The 26,047-nt window shown below is 44.9% G+C and overlaps 1 protein-coding gene across 1 annotated transcript in view; it reads left to right on the top strand.

The window, feature by feature from the left end:
- Nucleotides 1-26,047, top strand: part of rptor (regulatory associated protein of MTOR, complex 1) — a 415,805-nt gene that overhangs the window by 10,230 nt on the left and 379,528 nt on the right. The window lies entirely within an intron of this gene.

The raw sequence follows: 26,047 nt of genomic DNA, 5'->3' as shown, positions 1-26,047 counted from the left end.
ATCGAAGTATTGTCATCGAGCAGAAGTCTGAAACAAGAAGTGTAAGTTAGAAGAGCAAATTTGATGTCTTACGCAGGTACAGGAAGCAAAATAAAGAGGGGAAGGATGATTGATCAGAAGGTGAGATGAAAGCAGCAAAGAAAAGAGTAAAGATTAAAATCTGAAGGAACAAAACCCTACATGTAGAATAATTTTCAATGCCGGGTAAGGTAAAGTCGCCTTTGAGGGGGAGAGCTGACTGGTGGTGATTTAACCTGAGGATCACCACAGCTCGGGCGAGAGGCAAGGTTGAGAAGACCGGGCCTTCAGGAATAACCTCAGCTGCTACGGGAATGGAACCTGCGCTGCTGGCCTGGCTCTGTATCACAAAACCAGCTGTCTATCCAACTGGGCTAAACCGGTCCCCAACGTCAGAGACGTGAATTGGTAACTGGGGAATTATTAAGACTTAAGATAATATTGAAAGTGTACTTAACTAGAAATGGACCAGCACTGACCACAACACCAATCTCGTGTCTTTTGGTAAATTTGAATGAGGGAGCCAAATGGTGAGATCCTGCTTTCGTACAGCTCCAGGAGGAACGGTGCATCTCAGCCCTCAACCTCCGAACCGTTGCATTTATCTGCATTGGCCTCAAGTTGTCTTTTAGCACGTAAATCATTGGTGAGCTTTCTTGGCCCTATTGCTTTCACAGGAAATCTGGGCCAACAAATTTAAAATACTGTTGATACATTGAGACCAGCTGCTTTAATGTGGGGGATTGGGGTGGGGCCCAGTCATTTCCGTTCTGCGTGGCACAGTGTAGATGGGGGCTGGGAGCAGATGAATCCTGTTTGTAGCTGGTACATTAACCAGACGCAGGTAATAAAAGGGAATCTCATATTATTTGCAGTATTAAAGTCAAGCTTTGACAAAGAGTCATCCAGACTCGAAATGTTAGCTCCCTTCTCTCTCCACAGATGCTGTCAGACCTGCTGGGATTGTCCAATATTTTCTGTTTTTTCAGATCCAAGCATCCGCAGTAATTTGCTTTTATGAAAGACCGAATTTGTTTAAACTTGATCCCTATAGTCTGTTAAATGCAGAAAATATAATTGTTTTGACATCCCCATTGTTTTTCAGAATTTACAAAGTAATTTTGTGTATTGTAGAATTGTACAGCGTGCTATATATTTTCTGAAATTGTATTGGCAAATTTCAGTTTTTAATTGTTTATTTTGTGATCAAGCCCATTGCCTTGTGATCAAGGCCATTGCCTTGAATAAAATTACAAGAAAAAAGTCTCCCCTTTTCACTATTGGATCATACTGTTATCCATCCTTTGCATTAAGTTGTTAAACGAGCTAACGTGTGCTTGCTTACTTGTACCAACCGCAACAACTTGGATTTAATTTGTGCATTAACATAGCAAAATATCTGAAGGCATTCTACAGAAGTGTTATCAAATAAATTGTGACGCCATGCCACATAAGGTGAACCAAAGCCTGGTCTAAGATGTAGGCTTTAAGGAGTATATTGAGTGAGAGAAAGAAGTAGAGAGGCAGAGAGATTGAGGGAGGAAGTGTCAGAGCTGCAGTCCTGGATGCTGATGATGGAGCAATGAAAATTGGAAATGTGAAAGAAACCACAAATGGAGAGCAGAAACCTTGTAGGGCTGATGAAATTCAGAGCACTGGTTCACTGCCCTGTGGATTGTGATCCCCACCTGCTCAACAATGGCTCCCTTCCCCCACTCTTATTCAGGAGTGGCACCGATAGTCAAGCATTAAAATGCGACCACTGTGGGGAAAACGCTTGGGAAGCACTGGTTTTGAGATAAGGAATAGAGGGTGACAATGTGGAAGCTACCATCTAAAATACACTGCAATAATGCAGAATCTACAAATATTAACTTCTACGCAGTCGTGTTTTGCAATGAACCATCTCACATTGTGCACTATAGTTCTGGTGTACTTGGACTTAAAACAAATCATGTCTCTAAATCTTTTAAATCCATTTCCCATTGTGTCTGCTACAATCCCTAGACTAAACCTTTAATTCCAAACTGCAGAGAAATCTGTGCACGTTGCTGGAATTATACTGCCGTTCCTTCTGATCAGTGACCCAGTGTAGAAAAAGATTTTCATATAATATCCGATTTTTATCTTCCCGTTTCATTTTCTTTTGATGCATCATTGGGGATGGGCGATTTTTTTTTTAAAATGGGGATTACATTCTTTCGAGACTTGAGTTTCCGAATCTCATTTAAAGACAGCAATGCCAGTGATCAATCCTGAAAGTTTAAGGTACTTTGGAAGAACATTGGGTAAAGCGTATAGGATGCATCTTTATCGTTTTTAAAACTTCTTCAGTACTGAATGTCCTTAAGCTTTTCAAAGCATTGGTACTATATGGTTCTCTAAAGCACTTGAGTAAGGAACTGCAAAATAGGTGGTACCGTTAACTTCATGTATTTGGCTTTGAGTAAATCTTTGGGTTGTGGGGGTGAAACCCACGCAGACACGGGGAGAATGTGCAAACTGCACACGGACAGTGACCCGGGGCTGGGATTCGAACCCGGGTCCTCAGCGCCATAGGCAGCAATGCTAACCACTGTGCCACCGTGCTGCCCTTGTTTGAATGGAAATATTACTGATTTCCTGAAGAGGGAACAGTGTGAGGGTGTGTATGTTGCGTGGCCTGGAAGCACAGTGGTTAGCACTGTGGCTTCACAGCACCTGGGACCCAGGTTCGATTCCCCGCTAGGTCACTGTCTGTGCAGAGTCTGCACGTTCTCCCTGTGTCTGTGTGGGTTTCCTCTGGGTGCTCCGGTTTCCTCCCACAAGTCCCGAAAGACGTGCTGTTGGGTGATTTGGACATTCCGAATTCTCCCTCTTGTGTACCAAACAGGCGCCAGAGTGTGGTGACTAGGGGATTTTCTCAGTAACTTCATTACAGTGTTAATGTAAGCCTACTTGTGACACTAATAAAGATTATTATTACATACATCCTCTCAGCTTAACCAAATTCCTGGAACTTTTGAGGTGGGAAATGTTTAATTGTTTTTTTTCATTGGGGTGAAGTGATGTTTGTAGATTTAAAATAAATAACATTTTCCAAAATTTCAACCACTGTCCTCTTGAGCTAATAGGAGAGTAAAAACAGGTTCTCTTTGAAATAGAGGTAAGCAAGGGATATGGTAGATGAGGTGGAGACCATATGATGGTGTAATTGGTAGCATTGAGCCAAAGTGCAGCTTTGTGGTTCTCGGGCTTCTGTACACAGGTCATTTGACTTCTGTGGAACTGAAGTGAGCAGAGCCCCGATCTTCTGTCGTCTTCACAGGACTTGAGATGTTCTGTAAGAGACTATGGCTACTAGTGACTCTGTTAGAACCCTTTTAGTTTTGGTTTTGGAAGGTCGCTCTCCTTGGCTTAAAGAGAGATGCAGGTGATGTTTACCCAAGACAGAATTAGCTCAATGTGTGAGTTAGCTGTCATGTTCCTCCCTGGGATCTATGCTACAGTTCTCTACATCGTATTGCTGCTCCATTTCACTGTTTTACGCCAGAGCATTGGATACACTAATCCCATTTGGAAAAGACCTTTGCTACCCAAAATTCAAATGAAGGAGCCAAGGCTTTTAATATGATTTGGAACAATGTTTAAACTTAGCTGGAGGGGGAAAATGTTTGCTGTGATGACAGAAAAAAAGTTAGATTTGTTTTGGCTACATTTTAAGCTTTCATGCTAGTTGTATTTCTGACTGACCGAGTGGGTGTGGCTGTTTAAAATGAAGAGCTACCCAACACCGTTATCTTGTATTTCCTCAGGAAAACATTTTCTACTGATAGATTTGCAATAAATGCTGGAAAAGAGCATTTAATTTTTATGCTTAAAGCATTGGTTTGAATATGTATTAGCACCTGTTTCATAAGATGTGGAGAAATGTTCTGCAATTTTATTCTGCTCCCTGTGTTTCCTGGGCCTTGTCTCTAAATCCGTGTCAATTCTCCTCCAGACAACTCATCTTTGTAAGTAGATTGGATGATTCTAACTCGTACTTCTTTCTCCACTCTCCCGTATCTTCTTGATCTGCAATAACTCCTGATGAATTGAGAGTTTATTACTCAGTGAATTGAAAGCACATACTAGTCATGGCACTCCATATTAATGTTTAACCTTCTGTCTAATTACCTGAACATAGAGTTTTTTTTGATATCACTTTAAATTGATCTATTTACATCTAAAATATGAAATGATGTTGGGAATTGTGGACATCTAGTCGCTTTACTTTGTTCTGGAGCTGGCTGAATGTACGATTAATGGCATATAACTGTGAAAGGATTGAAATAGAACATGATGGGTGAAACAAACCAACTTCTGAATCTGCTAAATATTAAAAATGGCTGACTCGTTTGGCCAGTCATACATAGAACATAGAACATTACAGCGCAGTACAGGCCCTTCGGCCCACGATGTTGCACCGTCCTGTGATACCCTTCTACTTGAAATGAAAATGAAATGAAAATCGCTTATTGTCACGAGTAGGCTTCAATGAAGTTACTGTGAAAAGCCACATTCCGGCGCCTGTCTGGGGAGCGTGCTGCTGGCCTGCTTGGTCTGCTTTAAAAGCCAGCGATTTAGCCGAGTGAGCTAAACCAGCCCATTAGATGGCTGATCATAATATGTGATGATTAAATTGTAAATAAACTGACCAGAATTGCTTAAAAAGCAGCTTTATTTCGGGTTTTTTGTTTCTAGCTGTGTTTGGCAATGTCGAAACTGCCCAAGAACGTGTTGAAAAATAATGAGACTTATTTCTTCAGTGCAGCTTTGGTATGGAGTTGGTAGTTCCAGTAAATTAGATTTTCAGCGCGTTATAGTCAAATTCTTTTCATCTTAACAATGTGATTGTAAATAGCCTGCAGTAGGTTGCCACTGTGAAAAGTGCTTAACCAAGCTGTTTCCCACAGCAGGACCATTATTTCTATAGGTAATTTACTGTGATTCTAATGGCATTTGTGAGTTGCAGTATTACAGCTGTTGAAAGCATGGTACAGTTTTACGTAGCTGCAGAATTGGTAAGGTCGTATGCAAGTAACTTTGTTATTAAAATGATCTTATTTACATTATGCTGCACTAACCCGAATCTGTGGGTTACAGTTAGACTGATATATATCTGGAACAGCGTACGTCATAGAGACATTCAGCCTCTAATGTCTACATGCATTTAGCTCAGGGAGCGTAAAATAATAGGAATAATTTGTAGCGCAACGCAATGAAAGCAATCCTAGTATTTGATGCTCTTTTATAAGTCATGTTATACTTCTTGATCTAAAAACAGAAAATACTGGATAAACTCAGCAGCTCTGGCAGCATCTATGGAGAGAGAAACATATGACATTTTTTCAGAACTGAAGAGGGATAGGGATGTAGTGAATTGTGTAGCTGGAAAGGGGGCAGCGGAGGTCGGGCAGAATAGAAGGTCGGGTAGGCTGGTGCTAAGGAGAGATTGGCAAAGCTGTCATGGAGACAAGACAAAGGGACTGTTTATGGTGCCAGGGAGGACTGAAGAAGTGCTAATAGTGGCATAAAGTTAACATAGCGGAATGTGTGAATAGGAGAAGAAAGGTCAGTGAAAGCAAAACTGATAAAGAGACAGATGGCTCTGTGGGATTGTATGGGACAGCCAAGGAAGCCCCCTAAAAAAGGGGGTCAAGATGGAGGGGAAGTTCACAGTCTAAAGTTTAACATTTAAAAAAAAAAGAATATCCAATTATTTTTATTTCCAATTAAGGGGCAATTTAGCGTGATCAATCCACCTAACCTGCACATTGTTGGGCTGTGGGGGTGAGACCCACGCAGACACAAGGAGAATGTGCAAACTCCACACGGACAGTGACCCAGGGCCAAGATTCGATCCTGGGTCCTCAGCACCATAGGCAGCAGTGCCATGTGCTGCTCTTCAGTCTAAAGTTGTTGAACTCCATGTTGAGTTCAGAGGCTGTAACATGTCTAATTGGAAGATGTTCTTCCAGTTTTCGTTGGACTTCACTGGAACATTGCCGTCAAGGGTGGACATGTGGGCATGAGAGCAAGATGCTAAGTCAAACTACCAAGCGATTGGAAGGTTGGGGTCAAGCTTGTGGACGGAATAAAGGTGTTCCGCAAAGTGGCCATCCAGTCTGCATTTATTCTCCCCAATGTGGAGGAGACCGCTTTGGGAACAGTGAATACATAATCTAATATTTATTAGTGTCACAAGTAGGCTTACATTTAGAACAAAAAACAGTACAGCACAGGAACAGGCCCTTCGGCCCTCCAAGCTGCCTGTCTAAACTAAAATCTTCTACACTTTCTGGGTCCGTATCCCTCTATTCGCATCCTATTCATGTATTTGTCAAGATGCTCCTTAAATTTACACTGCAATGAAGTTACTGTGAAAATCCACTAGTCGCCACACTAAGGTGCCTGTTCGGGTACACTGAGGGAGAATTCAGTCGACCAAATTGAAATGTTGCTTCTGGGCCCTAGGACAGTGAGGAGGGAGGCGGTAAAGGGGCAGGTGTTACACATCTACAACTGCAAGGCAAGATGCTGTGGGAAAGGGATTAAGGATCGAGGACGACAGAGCTGTGGATCAGGGTGCCAAGGAGGGAGTGGTCCCTGTGGAATTCTGACGGGAGGGTGGGTGCGAGGAAGATGTGTTTAGTGGTGGCATCATGCTAGAGTTGGGTGAAAAAAGAGAACAAGAGGGACCCTGTCATGTTTCTGGGAGGGAGGGGAAGGGGTGAGGGCAGAGGTGTGTGAGTTGAGTTGGATGCTGTCGAGTGCCCTGTTGACCAGAATCTGGGTGAAACTACAGTTCAGGAGCAAGGGCAAACCTATCAGAAGAGCTGTTTTCGAAGGTGGCAACAAATCGGAACAAATGCAGTGGAGGTGGAGAAACTGGGGGAATGGGATGGAGCCCTTGCAGGGAGCGGGGTGTGCGGAGCTATAGTCAGAAGCTGTGGGAGTCGATGGGCTTATAATGAATACCGGTGGTCAGTCTATTGCCAGAAATAGGGGCAGAGGCATGATGGAAAGGAAGTGTCGGAGATGGGCAAGAGGAGCAACAATATAGTAATTGATACAACAGAGAAAGCTGTGGGAGACGGCCTGTGCAGAACTAGAACACGGAATTTTCCCCATACCCCACTAAAAGGTAGGTGTAACTGGGGCCTATGTGGTATCCATAGCCAAATTTCTTATTTGCAGGAAGTGAGATAAGTTAAAGGAGAAACTGTTGAGTGAAAGAACAAGTTTAGTCAGGCAGAGGAGTGTAGTGGTGAACGGGAATTGTTCGGGCCTCTGTTCAAGGAAGAACCAAGAGCCCAGAGGTAGGGATGGAGGTGTCGAGGGAGTGGTTGTCCACAGTGAAGCCGAGGTGGTTGTGGCCAGGGAACTGAAGTTGTTGATGTAGCGCAGAGCGTCAGAGAAATCACAGATTTAGGTGGGTAGGGGCTGGACAAGGGGAGTGCGAATGGAGTGAAGGTGGGAAGAAGTGAGTTCAGTGGGGCAGGAACAGACAGATACGGTGGGTCTACCCAGGGCTGTCCTGTTTGTGGATTTTGGGGAGGAGGTAGAAGCGGGCTGTGTGGGGCTGGGGGGCTGAGGTTGGAAGCTGTGGAGAGAAGATTTCCAGAGGTGATGAGGTCAGTGACATCCTGGAAACAATGGCTTGATGTTTCGTGGTGGAGTTGTGGTCCAGGGGGAGATGGGAGGAAGTGTCTGCGAGTTGCCGCTCAGCCTCTATGAGGTATAGGTCAGTACGCTAGACAACAGCACCGCCCTTGTCTGCAGATTTGACAAAGTCAGGGTTGGACTTGAGCGAATGGAGAGCAGCAATTCAGAAGGAGACAGGATGGAGAGGGTAAGAGGGGCATCCACAGTGTTTTACTTTTATACTGATCAACTGTTTCTCTATATCTCGAGACTTTATCTTTGTAATGGTACTTGGTATGTTTGGACCATGCACTCAGTTGGGCATCTGACATCACAACCTGACTTGCACTGATTAAAACAAAATGTTGGCAGTACTCAGCAGATCCGGCAGTATGAGCAGAGTTAATGTTTCAGCTCAATGACCTATCATCAAAACTGGAAAAACTTAAGAGATATAACTGGTCTTTAGTAGTTAAGGAGATGGGTAAGGGGGAAGGATGAATTTAATAATCTTTATTGTCACAAGTAGGCTTACATTAACACTACAATTAAGTTACTGCGAAAAGCCCATGTCTCCACATTCCGGCGCCTGTTCAGGGTACACGGAGGGAAAGTTCGGAATGTCCAAATTACCTAACAGCACGTCTTTCGGGACTTGTGGGAGGAAACCGGAGCACCCGGAGGAAAGCCACTCAGACACAGGGGGAACATGCAGACTTTGCACAGACAGTAACCCAAGCCGGGAATCGAACCTGGGGCACCGGAGCTGTGAAGCAACAGTGTTACCCACAGTGCTACCGCAAGGTCTGTAATGGAATGGAAGGCAGGAGAAATTAAATGTTAAAAGGAATGATCTTGCTGGACAAAAGGGAATGGTAATGGGACGGGTAAGGACATAGATGACGTGTCTAGAGGAGGTGCAAGTGGCAAGAGAATCATTACTGCAGCTGCCGTCTCGAAAAAGGAGAGTGATGGGTGGTTGATTATGATCTGAAATTGTTGAACTCGGTATTGAGTCTGCAAGGCTGTAAAATGCCGAATTGAAAGATGAGATGATGTGCCTTGAGGTTTAGCTACCTTCCATGTTATCACAAAGCTTCTATTCTGCCCAATGAATTCCTCTCCATTTCCCTGCCTCCACACTTGATTTAAACATGTTGCATCCCTAACTTTTACCAGTTCTGATGAAAGGCCATCAATTTGAAACATTAACTTTGTTGCTCTCTTCACAGGTGCTGTGTGACCTGCATATTTCTGACATTGTCTGTTTTAATTTAGAATTCTAGCATCTAATATTTTCTCTTTGAGCTCAAGTTAATGACCTGTTTCTAGGCTTTTGTTAACGGTAAATAGGCTACTTAAAGATGCATGAGCATCACCTGTTGATTTTAATAGAACAAAATAAACACTCTCCTGGGAAAGCACTTTGCCATTGCATTTTGGCATGAAAACCTGCCATGCCAAGGCATAGCATATTACAGCATTGAGTGCTTTTGAACTACCTGAAGAAATTTTAAGAACACAATATGTATCTAGAGCAGAGTCACTGGGTAGTCTTGGGTAGAGGCCATTGAATTAGTTGCCTGGGGAATGAAAGAGTGAATGGGAGCTTGGTAATAAGCGGGGATAGAATTTCAGGGATAACAAAATGGAGTAGTTGCATGAATCGGGTACAACATTTGAACTGATGCAAGTATAAAGAAGTATTCGGAAGCTAAGACATTGCTGAGGTGTTCCACAGACTGGGAGTTGAGTGACTGGGTTCTGTAAAAGTCTCCTTAGTCCCAGATGACCATAATAGACTGCTTTTTCCCATTGAGTAGAAGGGCTGCCCGGTGGTGGTTTAACCTTAGGATCACCACACCCCAGGAGAGGGGCAAGGTTGAGAAGGTGAATAACCTCAGCCGGTACAGGAATTGAACCCACGCTGTTGGCCTCTCTCTGTTTCACAAACCAGCTGTCCAGCCAGCTGAGCTAAACCGAATCTCGGAAGGTTTTGATACTTTGTCACTTGCTATCCCAGAAAGCTGTGGATGCCATTCATTGAGTACATTTATTGCTGACAACGATTTTTGGATACTCGGAATCAAAGGATATGGGGAATGGGTGGGAAAGTGGAGTGAAGATCAAAGATCAGCTATGATCTTATTAAATGGTGGAGCAGGTTCGAAAGGCCATGTGGTCTACTGCGCCTATTATGTGATAGTAGACAAGTTTTCATTATAGTTTATGACTCAATAAATGGAACGTGGGCACTGATGTTGCCCCCCCACCCCCCCCTTTATCTTCCACCATTCACCTTAATTGTATGTCCCCTTGTAATGGTTTGTTCTACCTGGAAAAAGTCTCTGACTGTCTATCTATTCCCCTGATCATCTTATAAACCTCTATCAAGTCGCCCCTCATCCTTCTCCGTTCTAATTAGAAAAGGCCTAGCACCCTCAATCTTTCCTCGTAAGACCTACTCTCCATTTCAGGTAACATCCTGGTAAAAGGAATGTTCTCTCTTTGCCGTTGTCAGCCCTTTTCCAGAGCTAACTGCTGGCAATGCCTGCTGTCTGCTCCATGGCTGACTAAAGATACAGCTTGAATCTTTCAATTGTCACTAGCTTCAATTTCACCTGTGTCCAAATATCTATTTCTTTGAGTACGATTTTTGATTATAAATATCTGAGCCTTCTCCTCTACCGCTGCCGCCGGCCAAGTACACCACCAGCCGGTAGTGGTGGCGACCCTGCGGATATGGGGCCAGTGGAGGAGGCATGTGGGGGAGATGGGGGCGTCTGTCTGGGCGCCAATCTGCGACAACCATCAGTTTGCCCCCGGCAGTATGGATGGGGGGTTCCGAGTATGGCGGCGAGCAGGGGTGGGAAGGGTGGGTGATATGTTCCTGGAAGGGAGCTTTGCGTGTTTGAGGAGCTTGGAGGAGAAATTTGGGTTGGTAAGGGGAAATGATTTTAGATACCTACAGTTGCGGGACTTTGTTCGTAGACAGGTCCCATCTTTCCCGCGCCTCCCGCCAATGGGGATCCTAGACAGAATAGTCTCTGGGAGGGACGAAGGGGAGGGTAGAGTCTCGGGTATTTATAAGGTGCTCATGAGGGAGGAAGGGTCCCAGACAGAGGAACTGAAACTTAAATGGGAGGAGGAGCTAGGCGGGGAAATGGAGGATGGGCTGTGGGCAGAGGCCCTGAGTAGGGTAAACTCGACCGCGACATGTGCTAGGCTCGGGCTGATCCAATTTAAGGTCGTTCACCGGGCCCATATGACGGCGGCTCGGATGAGCAAATTTTTCGGGATAGAGGACAAATGCGCTAGGTGCGCGGGAGGACCAGCGAACCACGTTCACATGTTTTGGACATGCCCTGAGCTGAGGGGGTACTGGGAGGGATTTGCGGGGGTCATGTCCCAGGTGCTAAAAACAAGGGTGGTGATGAGTCCAGGGGTGGCAATTTTTGGGGTTTCGGAAGACCCGGGCGTCCAGGGGGAGAAAGCGGCCGATGTGCTGGCCTTTGCTTCCCTGATAGCCCGGCGACGAATATTATTGGCGTGGAGGGACTCAAAGCCCCCGAAGACTGAGTGGTGGCTTGCGGACATGTCAAGTTTCCTGGGGATGGAAAAAATTAGGTTCGCCTTGAGGGGATCTGTGCAGGGGTTCACCCGAAGGTGGCAACCATTTATTGACTTCTTTGCGGGAGAGTGAGCGTCAGCAGGGGGGGGGGGGGGGGGGGGGGGGGCTTAGAGTAGAGTAGGAGGGAAAATATGGCGGGTAGTACGGGTGGGAGGGGAGCGGGCTTGTGCAATACGGTACGATGGAAGTATTGAAAGTACGTGGATGTTTGCACATTTTTCCCTTTTTTTGCTTCCTTTCTGATGATGTCTGTAACTGTTTATAAAGCCAAAAACTACCTCAATAAAATTGTTTATTAAAAAAAAAAAATATCTGAGCCTTGCTGTAAAATTTGGATTCCGTCTTTGAACTTCTTTGTCTTCATCACACATGATACCTTTAAATTAAAAATCAAGCTTTGATTTCTTGTAATTCCAGGATCGCAGCTGTTTCTCTAGGAGGTTAACCTCTCGTAATGTTATTATCACAACATTGCCAAGAAATGATTAGTTGTAAATTAAACCCTCCATTGTACGTACTATATTGTACAAGTAAATGGAGTTTTCTTCCCCGAAGGGATGAGAATATTTGTTTGCTGTTCTGAAAATTTGTTAGCCTCCTGCTCCAACATTCCGCCTCTGCTGTCAGCGCAGTGGCCTGGTGTTGCTTGGTTCCAATTCTTGCTTGTTTGATTGTAACCAGAACATTAGTGGCAGTGTCTTCTATTTCTGCTCCTGCACCAATATCTCTGGAATCCCCACAAAGCTGTGTGCTGGCATCCCTCCTCTTCCCGCATCTGCAGCTGCCACGTGGCAACATCATCTGTCAACATAGGACAGGCTTGCTGGAAACATCTAGATTTACCCCTTCACTAACGCCGCTATCCTTCCCTGTGCTGATATCTAGCCTTGGGTGAACTGCACTTCCCTCCAGTTAACCGTCTGGAAGACCTCTGCCAACAAACTCAATCTCCTTGTCACAGCTTCCATCATGCACTCTGGTCACTTGGGCGGAACTGAATTTTTTTTTTTGCATCTCAGTGACCTGTTTCAGCCAAGAGCTGAACTTCTGGTCCCATCTCTGTAACACCGTTTGCCTCCATTAACCTCACCCCTTCCTCTGCTGAAAGCCTTGCCTAGCGTATCTTGTCACCTCCAGATTTGACGATTATAATACTCTCTTGGCCGACTGCCTATCTTCCACCCTCTGTAGGTCTTGGCTCATCCAAAGTCCTGCCTGTACATTCCATATCAAGTCCAGCTCACTCAACGGCCCTGACCTTCGTTTGCTGACTGCTCCCACATTCTCAACGTCTCAAGTTTAAAATTCTCACCCCTGTGTTTTAAGTTCCTTCACAGCCTTGTCCTTGCTCTGTCTCGCTAACTTTCTCCTGCCATAAACCCTGCCTGAATTCTGTTCCTCTGACTGGCTTTTTATGAAACCGCTCCCCTCCCATCACTCCAGCATTACAAAGCTCTGCCTTCAGCCTTCCTCCCTTGAACCTCTCCACCATTCTATCTTTCTTTCAGGCAGTCCTTAAAACCCGCCTCTTTTTCAGCTTTCAGCCACCGTAATATCTCCTGTGCCCATTTTCAACTAATGATGTCTCTGTCAAGAGCCGAAAGCTTTCTGTGCTACAGTTGCTACGAAATGCAAGTTGTTTTAAGTTGCAAAGCAGTGTAGAATTTTATGCATTAATTATTGTGCTCTATGGGCTTTATTCAGCCGAGTCACCTTTTGTTAATTTTCATGGCGCTTATCTGTCTCCCTAAATTGGAGACTCATTGGGTTGAGCTTAAAAACAAATTCTGTCATAGGTTTTGATTGATGTATGCGTATCACAGAATCACACAATGATACAGTGCAGAAGAGGTCTGCTAGACACATGGAAAACATCTGACCTACCGACCTTATCCCATTTATCAGCACTTGGCCCATAGCCTTGAATGTTATGACGTGCCAAATGCACATCTGGGTACTTTTTAAAGGATGTGAGGCATCCCGCCTCTACCACCCTCCCAGGCAGTGCATTCCAGACCGTCACCACCTACTGGGTAAAAAAAGGTTTTTCCTCCCATTCTCCCCCTAAACCTCCTGCCCCTGACCTTGAACCTGTGTCCCCTTGTAACTGACCCTTCAACTAAGGAGAACAGCTGCTCCATCTCCACCCTGTCCATGTCTCTCATAATCTTGTACACCTCAATCAATCAGGCCGCCCCCTCAGCCTTCTCTGCTCCAGTGAAAAAACACCAAGCCTAACTAACTTCTCTTCATAGTTTAAATGTTCCATCCCAGGCAACATGTGGTGAATCTCCTCTGCACCCCCTCCAGTGCAAGCATGACCTTCAATGTGGCAACCAGAATTGCACACAGTACAGCTGTGGCCTCAACAAAGGTCTATACAACTCCAACATGACCTCCATGCGTTTGTAATCTATTCCTCGATTGATAAAGTGTCCCAAATGCCCTTTTCACCATCCTTATGACCTCCTGCCTTCAGAGATCTATGGACAAATGCGCATTTGTTCCTCGGAACTTGCTATTGTCATGCCGTTCACTGAATACTTCCTTGTCACATGACTAATTTGTTCTCACGTGACTTGGAGCTGATTTTCTCCTTTTGCAAACATCAAATGGTCCAGTTCTATCACTGCCTCTTGTGCTATGATATTGTTTGACTCTTGGGTTCCAAGGGGTGAATTTGAAGATGGATTTTACCTTCTTCCTGACTCTATGGCAGTATTTTTCAAATTTTTTTCCTGGCACCCACTTTTACCAATTGGCCAAACTTCGTGACCCATGCTGGCCGGCCTTCGTGACCCACGCCGGCCGAACTTTGTGACCCACCATTATTTCTTGCCTTTAATGCGGCAGGCGAGCCTCCTTGCCCACCACTATCTCACTTGCTTTCATATTCAATGTTATATTTCTGCTAAGGACTTCAGTGTACTATTAAAATTCTCGCTGTAACCTTTGAAAAGAATCGAGAGGGGGTTGTCCCCGAACTCGCCATGCTTAGTCATCAAATGCTTTTGAAATTTAAGGATTTAAACTTTCATTTACCAATACTTCCCTGCATGTAACACACTTGGACTCTGCATGGGCACAATTAACAAAGTCACACCTCAATAAATCATTTTGATACTGCTTTTTTCCTGATTTCAGTTTTCCCCTTGGCCTTTCACCAGAGGTACTGGAGCTTCCTCCTCTGTCCTGCCATGGACCATCCAGCGCAGCGCTCTCCAGCAGATTCAGTTGTGAGATCCTGGCCTGTTTGTGTCTCTGGCCCTCTTCCTTCTTACAAAATGACCCATCTTCAGTTGTTCACACAGTCCTGTTGCTTGCTGGCTGGCAACTACAAAATAGAGGAATTTCTTCTCTGTAATTTTGTGCTAAAGAATGGCCATACAGGGTGTGTGGCACAGTGTACATGCCGGACGCATGACCTTCCATCTGCTGCCGCTTGTTACGGGAAGACTCCATTGTTTGTATTTAAAGGTTGGTTGCAGCTGTTGGACGCTTCACCTGCGAGCGTGTTCATCACTGCCAATCGCTCCGTGCCCCCTGCCGCAATCTACCCACAGCTCGCGACCTTGAGTTTGAAAAACCCTGTGCTACAGGATTTGACAAACTTGTCTTTGGAAAACCAGAGTGCTGATTGAAATGGAAATCGGGCTCTGGTTCCCTATTTGGAATCCAGCAAGCATTTGTATAAAAATGTCCCCAAGTGTCTAAAGGGTGAGTAGTTTTAGAAATGTCTACATAGCCAGTGAGACTTTTCACACCTGTTGTGTCTGTTATAGACGCCTAGCCAGCCCTCAACAAAGATTAAGATACTGAACCAGACGTGTAATGTTTATAAGTTTTAAGATTGTGCAGAAAAGATAGATTTGTTCCAGGAGTGATAATATAAGAATTTGGGGGCAGCACGGTGGCGCAGTGGGTTAGCTCTGCGGCCTCACGGCGCCGAGGTCCCAGGTTCAATCCCGGCTCTGGGTCACTGTCCATGTGGAGTTTGCACATTCTCCCCGTGTCTGCGTGGGTTTCGCCCCCACAACCCCCGGTGTCTGCGTGGGTTTCGCCCCCACAACCAAAAAAATGTGCAGGGTAGGTGGATTGGCCATGCTAAATTGCCCCTTAATTGGAAAAAAATAATTGGGTAATCTAAATTTAAAAAATAAAAAAAAATAAATAAATAAAAGAAAACAATATTTAAACTTTCAAATGTCTCAGTTCTAACACTAACAGATTATATGCCGTTTCTTAACTTTAACTCTTCATGGTCCCATTAAACAATTAAATTACAACTCTCGTTCCACTTACACATCCAGGCAAAGTCAGCGCTTTAATTTAGGACATCTCTTTCAGAATCCTTTTTCAAAGCTTCCTCTCTCTGTGACAGTTTCCATGACCTGATCCATGGCTGCTTATATCATTAGCTAGTAGGCTTTCCAACCTGATTGACTACTGTCTGCAGCCTTCCACTGCCAGGTTTCCTGAAGCATGTGACTCAGCCAGGTATGGGGATATCCCTTTGAGTTTGGGCTAACAACATTTTCCGTCAATCTGTATAAACTGTTAAATTGTCAGGTTCATTTTGGACCCCATTTCTGAACACTCATATCTCCTTATCATGATATGTCTGTAAAACAAAATACTGGAGAGAATATTGGTGTCTTGGTGAAAGTTGCAGCAGGCTTGTACTTTGCCGTTTTGGCATTGATCCATTTTGGGTCTTGATATTGGAATTGAAAATGGGAATGATATGAGATATGGAGGCAAAGCTGGCTGATCCATATTGAGTAACTAGGAAAACGATTTATGGAATTTGTAGTGCAGTACTTTAAATCAACTGAAATTGTATGTTATTCTTTTTCTCTTCAATGAATAAGAAACCCATATACAACATAGCGAATGCCAAGACTTTAATTTGTTATTTACGCCACTTGTGTGTTTTTCCCATTTAAAAAAAAAGTGCTGACACAGTTTAGATGAAGCTTCACTTTGAAATGGCAATTCTGTTGGTTTATTGGATGTTCATGCATCCAACGCCTGGAAATAATTAAAAAGATATTTGCATTCTGAAGCAGTTCCGGTTTGAAGGTACACTGCCAAGGAATTTATTTTGTGAGGAAAATAATTTCCTGCACAAAAAATAACTCCAATGTGAGGTAAATTGATAAAGAGGCTGGTTAAGTGGATTTGAACAGTTTCCGTGTAAAAATGATTGATTGCACTCTTGTTTATTTGGGTACTTCCAAAATTCTGTATTTCTATAAGGAATTTCAATTTTCTCTGGTAATATACTTTTCTCTATTAAAGGCGTTGACTGTAACTGTGGTCTACAAGTGCTGCGGCTCCCTGGCACCTTACTGCCCATAGCTCATGTGTGAGGCTGCTGCATTGTTGCCAGGATATTTAACTGTGAAAGGAATCGAGCTTTCACTGGGCACACGCACACCCATGTACTGGCTTTTTAAAAAGAAAAACAAATTTTTATTCACCACAGTTTCTTCATTTTCACCATACAAAAGAAAACCAAGAACAACATCAACAATATATAAAAAGAAAGAATCTCCCACAAACGCGGCTCAACAGTCAGCAGTATCCAACTCCCAAAAGTGGAACTCCTCTCCCTCCCCCCCCCCCCCCCCCCCCCCCCCCCCCCCCCCCCCCCCCCCCCCCTCTCAGCTTAAACTTCACCACTTCCAGGGTCAGAAACTCCGGCAGGTCTCCTGCCACGCCGATACACGGAGCGGAGAGACTGACCTGCACCCCTACAGAAACCGCCCACAAGCGATCAGCGAGACAGGCAGAAACATTCGCCCCCACTCCTGCCTGTAACTCAGGCCGGTCCGACACCCTGAATATGATTTCTAGGAGACCGAGCTCCACATCCATATGCAAAACCCCCTCAGTTACTAAATACCATCCTCCAAAACCGTTCCAACTTCAGGCAGGACCAAAACATATGGACATGGTTCATAGGGCCCTTCCCACATCGCTCAAACATATTCCACCCTCTCAACCAGTCGGCTCATCCTTGATTTTGTGAGGTGTGCCCAATGTACGACTTTCAGCTGTATTAGCCCCAACCTTGCACACGAGGTCGAGGCATTCACCCTCCGCAGCCCCTCGCACTACAATCCCTCTTCCATCACTCCCCCCCCCCCCCCCCCCCCACAAACCACCACCACCAGCTCCACATCCCACTTTGCCTTACTCACCCCCATAGATCACCAAAACAGCCCCTCCCCGCTCATCCCATCTCTGAAATCTTTCATCCATCCTCCCCGGCTTGAACCCATGATTTCCCCTAATCGACATCACCTGGCCTGAACTGCCTCCAAATCTTCAATGTGGCCACTGCCACCGGACTCACCGGATACTTTCCTGGAGCCATCAGATGTGGCGTCGTTGCCAGCGCCCGCAACCCCAACCCCCTACATGAGCCTGCCTCCATCTTAACCAAATGGGTCTCCCGCTTGTTGCTTCAGCCGCATCTATGTGCTGGCTTTGTAACGGGTTATTTTGGATAGTAGTCAAATGCAGAAAGCCTGATTGGTGTTCCCCCTTTTAAGAGAAGCAAGAAAGAAAAACTTGCATTTATATGGCGTCTTTCATGGATATCTTCAAGCACTTTTGAAATGTAGGGACTGTTTCAGTGTGGGAATTGCTGCAGGCAGTTTGCATGCAGCAAGCTCCCGCTAACTGCAATATGACGATGACCAAAGAATCTCTTTTTGATGATGGTTGAGGGGTTAAGTCTTGGTCAAAGGGAAGAACTCACCTATTCTTCTAAATAGTGCCATGGGATCTTTTATGTCTACCTGGGAGGTTAGAGAGGCCGTGGTTTAATGTCTCATCTAACAGGTGGCACCTCCAACAGTGCATTCTATCAGCACCGACTAGGGGATTTTCACAGTAACTTCATTGCAGTGTTAATGTAAGCCTACTTGTGACAATAAAGATTATTATTTTTTTAAAAATAATTTTTATTCAAGTTTTTTAATAACAATAACAAATTTTCTCCCCGCAGCACCAAACGCACCCCCCCCCCCCCCCCCCCCCCCCCGTTGCTGCAGAGACCGACCACTCTCTACCCCTTCGCCAGGAAATCGAGAAACGGCTGCCACCGCCGAAAGAACCCCTGTACCGACCCCCTCAGGGCAAATTTCATCCTCTCCAACTTGATGAACCCAGCCATGTCGTTGACTTGGGTCTCCGAACTCGGGGGCCGTGTATCCCTCCACTATAACAGAATCCTGCGCCGGGCTACTAGAGACGCAAAGGCCAGAATGCCGGCCTCTCTCACCTCCTGCACTCCCGGCTCCGAAGCTACCCCAAAGATCGCAAGCCCCCAGCCCGGCCTGACCCTAGACCCAACCACTTCCGACAAAATCCCCGCCACCCCCTTCCAGGGGCTCCCCAGGGGCTGGTTTGGCTCACTCAGCTAAATCGCTGGCTTTTAAAGCAGACCAAGCAGGCCAGCAGCACGGTTCAATTCCCGTACCAGCCTCCCCGGACAGGCGCCGGAATGTGGCGACTAGGGGCTTTTCACAGTAACTTCATTGAAGCCTACTCGTGACAATAAGCGATTTTCATTTCATTTCATTTCATTTCATTTCAAAACCCCTCCAGAGCCGGACATGCCCAAAACATATGGGTGTGGTTAGCCGGGCCACCCGAGCACCTCCCACACCAGTCTTCCCGTCCGAAAAACCGGCTCATCCTTGCCCCCGTCATGTGAGCCCTGTGCAGCACCTTCAGCTGAATTAGGCTGAGCCGTGCGCAAGAGGAGGAAGAATTCACCTTCTCCAGGGCGTCCGACCACGTCCCATCCTCAATCTCTTCCCCTAGCTCTTCCTCCCATTTCGCTTTGAGCTCATCTACTGAGGCCTCCTCCTCCCCCTGCATCAGTTGGTAAATAGCCGAGATCTTCCCTTCCCCGACCCACGTCCCCGAAAGCACCCTGTCCTGCACCCCCCTTGGCGGCAGCCGCGGAAACTCCTGCACCTGCCTCTTAACAAAGTCCCTGACCTGCATATACCTAAAAGCGTTCCCAAGGGGGAGGTTCCACTTCCCCACCAGCTCCTCCAGAGTCTCGAACTTCCCATCCACGAAGAGGTCCCCAAACTGTCTGATGCCTGCCCTGTGCCAACTCCCAAATCCCCCAATAAAGATTATTATTATACCGCAAAGGAGTATCATCCTGGATTTTTATGCTCAAGTCTCGGGCATGGGATTTAAACCCACAGCTATCCGACGCAGAGGTGAGGCAGCCAGCCACTGTGCCACGACTGAGCTAGGTAAGAACACCCAGGCCGACCGTAACTACTGCTGCACAGCTGACACCAGCTAACTTCTCTCACACTGGAGATGGAAACTTAAGGTTTTATGGTTGATGTGATATAGCATGTAATGTATTTGCTTAAAATCATTTATATTTTAATCAGCTGTTTTTTTTATGCTGCATGGTTTATTTAAAATGAAGCAGTAAGGAGCAAAGTTCAATTTCTGATCCAAGCCAGTTCAGTACAGTGGTATGGATACTGTAGTTGCGTGAAAACGTGCACAGAATTATTCAGCACTGGGCTGCATTGCAGATGTGTGAATTTCCTAATTAGATCTCTTGTGAAGTGCACTGCCACAGGGAGAGAACGAGTTGGACTCGCCAGTTAAAAATACTTTGTGATATTACATCTTGTTTGCAGCAATACTTGGCATCTAATTTATCACTTGCTGCTAATTGCAAATGTAAACCATTATGGTAGTTTCTGTTTTACTTTCTGACCTTGAAATGAATTCAGATGAGGTATTTTATATCCTGTGAACTTGTGTGACTTAATTGCGGTATGCCCATCGAAGGGGAAATGCCTGTCTGTGGGAAAATGTATATCGAAAGTATTACAGACATAAATATGACGAGATGCAAGTGATATGTCTACACAGATGAGTGAATAGGCTTAATGTACACGCAAGCTATTGCTTTGTGGATTAACAGCATTAGCCGCTTTAAACAAAAATCTAGTTAAGAATTGGATTTAAGATGGTAAGGATTAGCCGATAGAGATGGTTCGATGCTAGGTGCTGCAAAAAAAAATGTTCCTGAGCCTTTGAGATCATGAGAATATCATGCCATAGAAGGCAAATGGCCAAGGATGGGGGCGCTAATCACGTTCATATGTTTTGGTCCTGTCCAAAGCTAGAGGATGACTGGAAGGAGGATTTTAGGATAATTTCTAAAGTGGTACACATGAAACTGGACCCGGGGCCCCCGGGAGGCATTATTCGGGGTGTCGGAGCAGCCGGGGTTGGAAACGGGTGCGGAGGCAGATATTGTAGCCTTCGCCTCGTTGATCGCCCAAAGGCGGATCCTGACAGGTTGGAGAGCAGCCTCTCCACCCTGTGCCCTGGTGTGGTGGGGGGACCTGTTGGAATTCTTGACTCTTGAGAAGGTTAAATTCGAACTGAGGGGAAGCTCAGATGGGTTCTACAATTTATGGGCATTATTCATTATGCACTTTCAAGAACTGGATAACATCGAACATTAATTGGGGCGTGTGGGTGGGAGGGATGGGGGGAGGAAGGCTGTGTGTGTTAATTGTCATTTGTTTGTGTGACCATGAGGGGAATGTTTGGGGTTTGGTGGGAGGATGGGATCGTTGTTATTGATATGGGGATTGACATATTTGTTACTGATTATTGTTCATTGTTGGTGGGTGTAAATTTGGAAGAAAATGTGAAAAAGGAGAATAAAAAATATATTTTTTAAAAAAAAAATTCCCAGGGAAAATGCAGAGCGTTTTCTCTTCAAATAAGGTGGGCAAAACTGATAATGGAGAAGATTGCATATAATTTATATAAATGAAGTTGCGTATTGCTGAAAAAAGCGACAAGCTATCAAAGTTTTTTGTCTTGCACTCATCAGGTTAGCTCGTTTAAAACAAAATCCAGTCTTGAAGGGGGAAGCAGCAATTTATATTGCATGAGAAGAGAGTGCTGATTGGTTGGCAAATGGAATCCTGGTTGGTGGAGGTGTTTGCATTGAGAATGCAGCATGGAACAGTTAACTGCCCAGCTTTGATCAAATTGATATTGAGCTGGTTGACTCTGGTCGAGGCATTTCCTCGGGAACAAACCAGTAAATAAAGTTTAGATTTTTCATGTTTGTGTACTTTTAATAGTAAAATAGCTGTTGCAGCTTTCTACTTGCTAATCTGGCTGAGTGAAACTTCTAATCTAATCCTAGGATTACTTCTCTTAGACTTTTGCACCCATCATTGCTGTCCTTTCCAACCTCCAGTATTTCCAATCGTCACACTTTCAAGAACCTTGTCTACATTGCCAAAAACCTTCCATGGGTTTCAGATCACCTGTAATATTCTCGCTCAAGAACTAAAGCTACATCATACAAGGGTATCTTGCAACACTTAATTTGGTGGGGTGGCAGTTATAGCAGACAGAAGGAAAAGATGAAAAAGTTGGGTGGAAGGAAGAGTATGCATAACTATAAGGTTCAGGGTGGGAGATATAGGAGGGATGTCTGAGGTAGGTTCTTTACTCAGAGTGGTTAGGGTGTGGAACGGACTGCCTGCTGTGATAGTGGAGTCGGACACTTTAGGAACTTTCAAGCAGTTATTGGATAGGCACATGGAGCACACTAGAATGACAGGGAGTGGGATAGCTTGATTTTGGTTTTGGACAATGCTCGGCACAACATTGAGGGCCGAAGGGCCTGTTGTGTGCTGTACTGATCTATGTTCATAGAGGTACTCGCTTTCTTTCTCTCTCCCGTTTTTTCAACTCCAACTCCACCCGCTAAACTATAGGAATTAGTTAAGTAGTGCTCTTGGACTTTCCTGAGAAAATCTCCAGAAGTAACATTGAAACAATGCAATTGAACAGGAGAAAAGGTTTCTTTGTGGGTTAGAGTCGGGAGGGTGTGAGTTGTGTAGGAAGTCATCAAGAGGAGGATTAAGGATTGGGCCTGCTTTTGGAAGATTATGCAGGCGGATGAAGCGCTTCTTTCTGTCTCGGGACCGGATGAGGCTGAGACTGATATTTCACACTCTGGGAAATTAGGTCAAATCCAGCGGCAGATTTTCATCTTTCTGGTAGGGCCAAAGTAAGAGCCACTGACTTTTTACCCCCTGGAGCCTGGGGTCAAATTCAGACAGCGGGGGATGACTGGCTCCCCTCTGATAATTTGCACTGAGGTTATGATGGTAGTTCATAGGGTACCTGAGATGGGCACTCCCCAGAAACTTTTTCAAAGAGAGAATAGAATAAAATCCCCACAGTGCAGAAGGAGGCCATTCGACCCATCGAGTCTGTACTGATCCTCTGAAAAAGCACCCGACCTAGGCTACTCCCCATCCCCATAACCGCGCAACCCCACCTAACCTGGACATTCCTGGACACTGAGGGGCAATTTATGTATGGCCATTCCACCTAACCACACCATTGGACCGTGGGATGAAACCAGAGTGCCGCAGGAAATCCACGCAAACACGGAGAGAATGTGCAAACTCCACACAGTCACTCGAGGTCGGAATCTAACCTGGGTCCCTGGTGCTGTGAGGCAGCAGTGCTAACCACCGTGCCAATCCCATTGATGTAAAATGGTTACAAAGAAATTACGTTGAGGTAGTGGCAAAGTAAGATTTTCAAGGATGTTAACAGACTGCGAAAAGTTATCTATCAGGACAGATTTATGAGTCTGGGGCTCATTTCTCGAGAAAAGAGAACACTGAAAGGTAAATTGACGGAGACTTTTAAAATTCTGAAAGCGGTCGATGGGGTAGGCAAATCATAGAATCCCTAGAGTGCAGAAGGACGCCATTCGGCCCATTGAGTCAGCACTGACCCTCTTAAAGAGCGCCCTGCCTAGGCCCACTCCCCCACCCTATCCCCATTACGCCACCTAACTTGCACATATTTAGACTGTGGGAGGAAACTGGAGCACCTGGAAGCAACCCATGCAGACACTGGGAGGACGTGTAAATTCCACACAGTCACCCAAGGCTGAAATTGAATCTCGGTCCATGGTGCTGCGAGGCAGCAGTGCTGACCACTGTGCTGCCCTAAGATGTAAGGTTTCCAATTTTAGGCAGTGCCAAGCTAGGCGACAAATATGATAGTCGCTAATAAATTCACGGAGGAATTTAGGAGAAACTTTGCTGCTGAGAATGCTGAACTCGATACCACGTGGAATAGCTGAGGGAAAATGATGTTGATACATTGAGGAGGAAGCTGGATAAGAACTTGAGGAAAAAAAGAATAGGACAGGCAGAATAGCTGGCAGGGTGGGAGGAGGCTCATGTGGAGAACAAACACTGATATGGAGCAGTTGAGCTGAATAAGCTGTGCTCTGCACCCTATGTTTCTATTATCTGGAAGGCGAACGATATTTTTGTTTAAACTGAAGTTCCGATTTATGAGGAAAGGATTATTACGTGGATCTCCGCACTGGAACATCAGTAAATCCAGAATGGTACAATGAGGCAGCACGGACAAGAGAGAACACTTCTATAAAAGATCCATAAAAGAAGACTGTGTATGTTTCAAGAATGAAAACAGCTAGTATACCTTCCATGGTCCTGTGTAGTAACAGCAATGATACCCTGGTGACATCGCTGAGCTGATGGACAAGAGTTCAATAATAGGCATAAAATATCTTTTGAGGGCTAAGTAGAGAATGTGTTTGTGAGTGACTGGAGGGAAGTGTCGTTGATGTGGAGGTGACTGCTAAATGCAAGAGAGCACTGATCAGCTCATTGATCTGGAAGATAATTTTGATTCATAATTTTGAAGACCTGGTAAAGAAAATGCTGTGGAATCTTCTTTTGACGTGCTGCATGTTTGCCCGGTGCACGGGGGGGGGGGGCAGTGAAGCATAGAACCGAAGACTTGTCTTCAAAAGCTTAAATGTGTATTTACGACATTACAAACAGCACCTCCAGACTCACCGCCTCCAGTTTCAATTTGCTGCTGAATATAGGAGCACGAGTACCCAGCGCTCGAATGCGATTAGACACCCAGTTACCATGCAGTTACCAATGTGGTGAAAGCTAATAATAATCTTTATTATAATCTAGGTTTGTGCATCAAGTTCAAACTGACAGATTAAGTGAAGATATCAAATGCAATGCTGCATGATGATTGCATGCAAATTTAATTGCATGTGGGTGTCTGGATGAGCTTTTGTGGACCTGACAACAATCAGGTGGGAGCATGGGGAAGCAATGGCTTGGGAGGAAAGTGCCAAATTGCATGTATTCATGACATGAGACTCCAGTGCCATAGGAATCATTTGAAGAGCACTAGCGATAGCTGGGAGCTTGGACAAATTGGTTTTGGGGGGGGGGGGGGGGGGGGGATTTAAACTTGTCCTTTTTTGCTCTTGTAAATATGCAATCAGACGCATTTGGCTCCTGATTAATTTGTGCCTGTTTCAAGGAGCTTTCCTCTGAATTCACACTTGTAATTTAGACATTTTTATCTACTGTACATTTGTGTGCAGTATTCCCGAATATTTTAATTGCTCTGTGTAAGGGTTCAATTCAAGTGCATTCGTTTAAAAGGTTTAAAAAAAAAGTATTTTGGAGCTGTGTTGGACTGACTTCAATAATTGAGACCAAAGAAGACTGGATAACTTGGCCTGTAGTTAGTCAATTCAGGCCCAAAAATAATTATGCTTTGAGTCCTTAACGCTATTTACAAAGAAAAGTCGGACCATGTCCATTTAGAGAAAATGGTTATCGCTGAGTTTGTGTAATCATTTCCAGAATCAAAACAATAAGAATTTTCCAAGCAAAGTATACAGAAACTGATTGTATCTTCAGTAGCATTTGTGCAGCGCAGATTCCATTATGTCACATTGATGAATAATGTAAATTGGAAGATTAACAAGCACTGGCCTTGTGTTTATGGTGCAAGGAAGATTGTCAATATCCAAATCAAGACCCATACAATGTAATTAATGTGCACTTAATTTTAATATTCCTTGGGCTTTTAATCCAAGTCAGACAGGAAGAGATTGTGTTTGGCTGATTGATGAACAGTGCCTTGTGCAAGACATTGCCCCACATTGGAGTGATCGATGCTTTATTTCTTGACATGCCATGGCAGCCTACCACTTTGTGAGATGATGGTTTGTGGCATGATGGTTAAACATCACCTATTGTGGCTCAGGAGCCCCACTCTGCCATGGTGGTATCTGCCATATTTGTTGCAGAGGAAGATAGTGGGCTAAGAAGGTGCAGAATTTGCTAATCTCTGTTTTAGGGTTCTCTTCTTGGTTAGCTCATTTCGGCTCACACGGGGAGAATGTGCCAACTCCACATGGACAGTGACCCAGAGCCAGGATGGAGCCTAGGATCTCGGCGCCGTGAGGCAGCAATGCTAACCATTGCGCCACCGTGCTGTCCTGTGAAATCGGGGTTTCTTTCGAATTCTGGGGAAGTTAGTCTGACAATTTTTTCGACGGAGTTTCAGTTGGTGCCAACAGAACAACAATATAAAGATGCATATGGTATGCTGAATGAATACATTTTGGATGGTTTAACCGTTTCTCATTGCTTGAATTTTCGCTTGTCCAGAATGCCCAAGCTCTGTATATGAAAGCTGAAGTCTTGTTTGTTGTAGGTCTGCGTGGTTATGTGCATCAGGTTACAAACGTATATTATCATTATTAAGTTACAGAAGCAGAGGCTAAATGCTAAATACAGATCATTTGTTAGAATGTTG

This window comes from Scyliorhinus canicula, chromosome 18 (genome assembly GCF_902713615.1).
Source record: "Scyliorhinus canicula chromosome 18, sScyCan1.1, whole genome shotgun sequence".
In the NCBI taxonomy this organism is placed as follows: domain Eukaryota; kingdom Metazoa; phylum Chordata; class Chondrichthyes; order Carcharhiniformes; family Scyliorhinidae; genus Scyliorhinus; species Scyliorhinus canicula.
The sequence above is the reverse complement of the archived record's forward strand: the minus strand, read 5'-3'. Positions and strand labels throughout refer to the sequence as shown.